Source organism: Vidua macroura, chromosome 24 (assembly GCF_024509145.1).
Source record: "Vidua macroura isolate BioBank_ID:100142 chromosome 24, ASM2450914v1, whole genome shotgun sequence".
In the NCBI taxonomy this organism is placed as follows: Eukaryota; Metazoa; Chordata; class Aves; order Passeriformes; family Viduidae; genus Vidua; species Vidua macroura.
The window spans coordinates 3,520,755-3,527,672 of NC_071594.1; the positions used below are offsets into that span (position 1 = coordinate 3,520,755).

Genomic DNA, 6,918 nt, shown 5'->3' on the forward strand with positions numbered 1-6,918 from the left:
CAAAAGTACTTGACTTTTCTACCCAGATCCATGAACAGTTAAACACCTTTATGAGTTGCCAAATATGTCTGAATTAGTCTGAGTACATTTGCTCTGGAAGGACATTTTGTACCTCTCTAACATGCAGCTTCAGATGCAAAGGCTTTGTATAAATAGCACAAGAATAGCTTTGGATACATAATTTTTTAAAGTTCCTCCTCTCCTCAGTTCCCCTGCTTTCTAGCAAATTTCCATGGAAAATGGAAAACTCAGCAGCATTTTTGTTTATTTGAGAAGAAACCAGTCACACAATAAAGCTCTTTTTGGACCTTTCCCTTCTGTTTTGTCCTTGCAAAGGAGTAACTTGGGGTAGAATTCAGAAAAGCTCTTTGGACTCCTCAGCCTGACTGGGATTCTGTCCTCAGCAGCTCAGCCTGCAGGGATAATTTTACACTTAATCAGTGCTGAGGCCCTGGACCCCAAAGTTCCCCCAACACTGATGGTGCATGTGAAGGAGCTGAGTTAAAACCATTGAATTCAAGGTGCAGCCAAGCAAAGAAATTGACTCCTCACTCCTGCAGTGAGGAGGAGGAGCAGGAGAAAGGCACTGCTGCCACCAGTTTAACTCGAGTGGAGCCCCTGCCATCCTGTGGCCTGCAGGACAGATTAAATAGCAGAGAAATCTTCCCAAAAAATTAACAAAACCATTTATAGTAAACATGTTGGAGTGATGATTTCTTTGATCAGAAACCAAAACTTCCCTCAGATAACTGAATTCTGTGTCCAAATATTCTTCTGATACAACACAGGCAGTTTTTCTGTGCCAAGAGAAAATCACATTTCATAGCAAGGGCAGAGTAGGCAGCATGGTGGTGCCCCAGATACAACAATAACCAAATGTTAATTATGACAAAGCTTTTAGACTCCATAGTGTTATTTGTCTGTTTGTTGTAAAAGCTGCCTTTCCTGATGGAAAGCCATCAATATTCAGAGAAATAGGAAAATAAATGGGCTTTCTAGGCTTTTTCAGTTCCCTTATTTTCTTTTGTTTAACCAACAGGGTTACCTCCTTAAAGGCCACAAACGTGTTCAGATTTCCCTTTGCCTTGGTTTTCAGGGAGAATTGCTCTGTGATACTGAGCACCTGCTACAGTTCATACATCCTCTGCTGTTGCTGTCCTTATACTGAAACTTGAAAAAATGCCTAAACTTCCATCAGTTCCCAGCTCAAAGCAGTTTCGTGGAAGACACTTCTCTTTAAGGATTTCTGCTGTCTGCCGGCTACCCCCTCCACCACCACAAGGAGATGCAAATCCTGCAAGTGCCACTCAGCCCCTGCTGTCAGTGAAATCTTCATCTCCTGCCAGCTGGCCGCAGCTCTGACCTGCAGCCAGGGAGGAGGGAGCACACCCAGCAACGCATCCCTCCCTCCCGGGAGCTGACCCGGCTCCCAGACCTCACTGGTGGAACTGGTATTTCTCATGGTGTTGCAAATCAGCCCAGTCCCCGATGGCAGTCAAGTGAAAGCAGAGAGGACGTGGCACGTTTCACCACTCACTTCTCTGATTTCACATTCCAGCCGTGATGCATTTTTGAAGTACCACAGAAATGTGCAGTTTAAAACCTGTCTAGTAAACTTCCTTGATCCTGAGGCATAAGCTTTGAATTTGAGTAACTTTCTTTTTTTCCATTGCCCTTTAGAGCAGTTTCCTTTTCCTACTTGGCTCAAACAATTTTCAAGTGAAGACAGCAGCAACAGCTTGTTCCCTCCTGTGATGCAGATTGTGAGTCAGGGCCTTTGGGACCTCCTGCTGACTGCATGAAATTCCACGTGCCCCCAGGGGATAGCCCCAGGGGTATTCCTGGAATGGCTGGCAGTGTTTGGAGCTCTGTACAGCTCCCTGGGTTTCTGCTGTTGCTACTTTCCAGGCTAAGGGCAAAGCTGCACATCCTCCTCTAGCTCCTAGAATCATTAAGGTTGGAAAAGATGATGGAATACAGCTCAGAGATTAGCAGAGCTTTTTAATAGGCTTTCTGTAATAAACAGTCCCAGAGCACTATGAAATAAGTCACTCTTAGACCCTTTTATATGTATTAGATTTTAATTCCCTAAAGAGAACAACAGATTATATGGGAGCAAACCACAGGGCTGAGCTAGGACCAGACTCAAGAACTTATAGTTCTGGGATCACTCCAGTGGCCCAATCTCTGCAGAAAATCTCCACTCCACACTGGTTGTGTTACGTGTCCCCTGGACCTGTGGAAGCCTCCTGGGTCCAGAGGCAATGAACACACAAAAGTTCTGGGAAAAAAGCCTTTTCTCTGTCACTGGGCAATGAGAGCAGGCAGTGTCTCAAGGTGTTTGGTCTGTAAGAATGAGGATAAAAGTGTCAGTCCTTCTCACTGGGAAGGCTGTAAATACAGGAGAAATATCCACGTGCAAGCAGGGACCTCCTTCTCCTGGGAACTGCTCCCACTGTAATCCACAGCAGAGACTCTTTGGACTGGGCAAAATGAATTAATCCCTGTCCAGCTGTCCCAGACCCCCTGTGAGTCACCATGGAATCAGTTCCATACCTCATTTTCCATGCTGACCCAAACAGCCAGATTAGCTCAAAAAGACCTCAGTCTTCACACGTAACAGAATTCCTTCTACTAAACTTGAGCAACAGTTCTGATAACCTGGTTTTCCTTAGTGTTTTTCACAGTTTGACAGATCATGTTATTATCTTCCAGGCCAGGTTTCCTGGGAAACAAAGCATCTTCTTAGTTTTCTAATCCTTCCAGGGAAATGATGCCAAATTAAAACATTTCATGAGCATTCATTACATTTTGTCAGAGATGGTTCATGGATAAATCAACATCAACTGCCCAGAATGTGCTACTGATTAATGGGGAGCAAAAACAACTAAGCTTGCTTTTTCAAAGTCTACTTCATGTCCAGAGGCAACATTAACCAGGGACAAAAGTTCCTCTCTAGCAGTTCTGTGTTTTGGTCAAGGAAACTCCACTGCTGAGAATGGGATATTGCTATAGCAAAAATGTGTGAAAGGGGCTCTTCCTATGGACAGCAACTCCAGCTCTTACCACATCACAGAATCCCAGACTGGTTTGGGCAGGAAAGGACCTTAATATCCCTCTCATTCAACCCCATGCCATGGGCAAGAACACCTTCCAGTATTCCAGGTTGCTCCAAGCCCTGTCCTACCTGGCCTTGGGCACTGCCAGGGATCCAGGGGCAGCCACAGCTGCTCTGGGCACCTGTGCCAGGGCCTGCCCACCCTCCCAGGGAACAATTCCTACCCAATATCCCACCCATCCCTGCCCTCTGGCAGTGGGAAGCCATTCCTCTTGTCCTGTCACTCCAGGACCTTGTCTCTCTCCATCTTTCAGGAGCCCTTCAGCTCCTGTAAGGCCACAAAATGGTCACCCCAAAGCTTCTCTTCCCCAGGCTGAACAATCCCAAATCTCAAGCCTTTCCTCCCAGCAGAGCTGCTCCAGCCCTCTGATCATCCCGGTGCCTCCTCTGGACTGGCTCCAGCAGCTTCAGGTCCCTCCTGTGCTGGGCCCCCAGGGCTGGAGGCAGCTCTGCAGGTGGGGTCTCACCTGAGCGGGGTAGAGATGCTGAACTATGATATGGAAGCGTCCTTCCCTTGGCAGGGGAAGATTTAGTGGGGATGTTCCTTTGGAACACCCACATCTTAGAGGCTGTGCAGGCTGTGCCTGTTGCAAGAGCCTGCAAACAGGTCATCCTGTGTTCCTGCCCACCAAAATCACACACACAATGATCATCTGGGGAAGTGTCAGGCACCACTCACCTGCACCTTGCAGAGGGACTCAGCAGGAAGAGTTGCTGAATCCAAGTGGGATTGTGCAGCTCACATCTACCTGAGTAGAGAGAAACCAGGCCCAAGAGGAGAAGGAATCTGCAGAGAGAGAATAAAACTGGTAATTGGATGAACCCCTCTCATTTATTTAGTGGAGAGCTGGGAGGGGACTCAAAATGCCAAGCTGGGACTGGGAAAGGCTTGTTGGAACACAACAGAAAAGGAAATTTGGTGTTCCTCTATCTTCCTTCCCACCTTGGCCTATAAGGGGTGATACTAGAAATAATATCCAGATAATGCTTGCTGTAGGAATGACAGGATTCTGGGGTTTTACACCCTTGCAATGCATTTTCTGAGAAGCAGCTTTCAGAGACAGGCTGGGATTTGAAGCACAGCATATTCTGAACACTCCTGAAAAAAGAAAACAAGGCCAGTGCATTTGCCAGGGCATCCAAGCAGCTCTCAACAGCCCTGTGTGAGCTTTGCAGACTGACCCAGCATGCAAGTGCCTGATGCAAAGCAAGTAAATATATATATATAAAAAAAAAAAAATAAAAGTATGGAAGGAAACAAAGGAGCAGAGGATTTGCCCAGACACTTGGAGAAATACAGTCCCTTCTGACCTCCTTTGTATTCCAGGGAGCAATTCCTGAGCTGCATTCGGAGACAGAGACAGAGCTGCCAGGCCCAGAATTCCGGCAATTACTCAGTGGAAATGGAAACAGCAACACAAATGCCAAAGGTATGATGCAAGTTTCATTGTCCCTGGAAGAATGGGAGTCCAGTATGGGTTTGGGGCTGTTTGCTTGGAATTTAAAATCAGTTGTAGTTCCACGTAAATTGAATATTTAAGTCAAGGAATAAGATTATTTTTATTAAGGAAGCTCCTCCTCACTCCCTGGCTGATGTTACTCTGAAGGCTTATTTTGGACCCTGAACAAGGAATTTGAGTTTATCATGCACAGAAGCATCTGAGAAACAGGAAGCACATAGGACAAGGGGGAATGTTTTAAACTGGCACAGGGCAGGGTTAGGTGGGATACTGGGGATAAATCCTTCCCTGTGAGGGTGGTGAGACCCTGGCACAGGGTGCCCAGAGCAGCTGTGGCTGTCCCTGGTTCCCTGGAAGTGTCCAAGGCCAGGCTGGATGGGGCTTGGAGGAACCTGGGAGAATGAAGGTGTCCCTTGGCAAGGGATGGGACTGAATGAGCTTTAAGGTCCCTTCCAACCCAAACCATTCTATAATTTTAATCTTTAATTCTATGAAATCTGAACAATCCTCTGCAGAGTAAGAAACACTCTTAGTTTTGCTGTTCATAAAGCATAAAACTGGAATTGTAAACCACATAGGAAACAGTCAAACACCGGAAAGGAAAAAGAATATTGTGCTCTCCTGATATCTGAAAGGTTAATAGGTTACCAGAGAACCATTTGGAAGACTGAAAAACAGAGGAAGGGTAGGTCAGATCTGGAAGGAAAATGGTAACATTCACCCCCTCCCTTTACCCAAATACATTTAAAAATATTTTAATTCTCAAGTCAGGATGATATTTATGGGAATAATAACTCAGGCTTTCTTTTAGTAATTGAAATTAAACAGCACTTGCTCTAGCAAGGACAGTTTCTTATCCATCTGTCACTACAAGTAATTCCATGTGTTTAGCAGTATCTGAACACCTAGTGTACAGTTGGGTAACACTTGGCTGAAAAGTTTCCTTGCATGGTCTGCAATCAGAAAATAACCAAAACCAAGTAGTCTTTGCCCCAGGATCTGCATAATTTAAATCTAACGGCAAAGAAATTGCCAGACTTGAAGTCTGTTACAAATAACCACATGCTTGTTTCATCTAAGAACCCCAAGGGGAAAGGACACTTTGATAACAGAAGGGTCTTGAATATAAAAAGCAATAAAATCCATGCAATTTGAAGCTGGACATGTTCCAGATGGAAATGTCACTCTTCCCAGCAAACAGGACTAACTACAGCAGCTCATGGAATAACACTGTGAATTGTCTAAGAAGCAAATGCCTCCTTCACAATCTGATAATCCTATTGACAATTCAATGCCTGTCTACTTCCCTTAACGATACTGATTTGTTCCGAGTAGGCTGCGAAATGAGAGCACTGCCCACCTTTGCGCTTCTCCGCAGAGAGCCCTCGCTGAGCCGGGAGCCTGGGCCTGACGAGCCCTGACCGCGGGCCGTGAGGGACGCGCCGGGCACGGCCCAACCGCCAGGGGGCGCTGCCGCCCGCGGCACGGCCGCGCCGTGAGGGCCCGAGCGGGAACCGCGGCGCCGCCACGGAGCCCAGGAGCGTCCTGGGGCCCGCAGGGATCATCCACCCCTGCCCTGCACAGACAGCCCTAAATCTCACCCTGTGCATCACTGGGAGCGTTGTCCGAACTCTCCTGGAGCTCTGGCAGCCTCGGGGCCGTGCCCGTTCCCCGGGGAGCCTGGGCAGTGCCCAGCACCCTTTCCCTGATCTCCAGCCTGACCCTGCCCTCACACAGCTCCAGCCCTTCCCTGGGTCCTGTCCCTGCTCACAGAGATCGGAGCTGTCCCTCCGCTGTCCCTCGGGAGGAGCTGCGGCCCCCGCTGAGCTCTGACCTCAGGCTCGTTCATGTTGAACAAACCAAGTGCCCTCAGCCGCTCCTCGAGTGGCCCCTCGAGATCCCTCACCACCCTCGTGTCCCTCCTTTGGACAGCTCCAGCAACTTTATATCCTTCTCATTTTGTGACACCCAAAACTGACCCCAGCACTGGCGGCGAGGCTGCCCCAGCCCAGAGCAGAGCCGGGCAATCCCTCCCTCACCCAGCCTGTGATGCCTCCGTGCCTGGTGCCCCCAGGACAGGGATGTCCCTCCTGGCTCCGGGGCACACTGACTGAGATCCAGCTTGCCATGGATGTCCCTCCTGGTTCCAGGGCACACTGACTCAGATCCAACTTGCCATGGATGTCCCTCCTGGCTCCAGGGCACACTGACTCAGATCCAGCTTGCCATGGATGTCCCTCCTGGCTCCGGGGCACACTGACTCAGATCCAGCTTGCCATGGATGTCCCTCCTGGCTCCAGGGCACACTGACTCAGATCCAGCTTGCCATGGATGTCCCTC

The 6,918-nt window shown here is 48.4% G+C and overlaps 1 long non-coding RNA gene across 3 annotated transcripts in view; it reads right to left on the minus strand.

Moving 5' to 3' along the window:
- The window catches only part of LOC128818557 (uncharacterized), a 33,634-nt gene extending 27,247 nt beyond the window's left edge, over positions 1-6,387 (minus strand). For all 3 annotated transcript variants that reach the window (XR_008440512.1, XR_008440510.1, XR_008440511.1), the window contains exons 1-3: positions 6,180-6,387; positions 3,798-3,905; positions 2,557-2,725 (exon numbers count right to left, since the gene is read on the minus strand). This is a non-coding gene — a long non-coding RNA (uncharacterized LOC128818557). The remainder of the gene's footprint in view (positions 1-2,556; positions 2,726-3,797; positions 3,906-6,179) is intronic.
- Between the last annotated feature and the right edge of the window lie 531 nt (positions 6,388-6,918).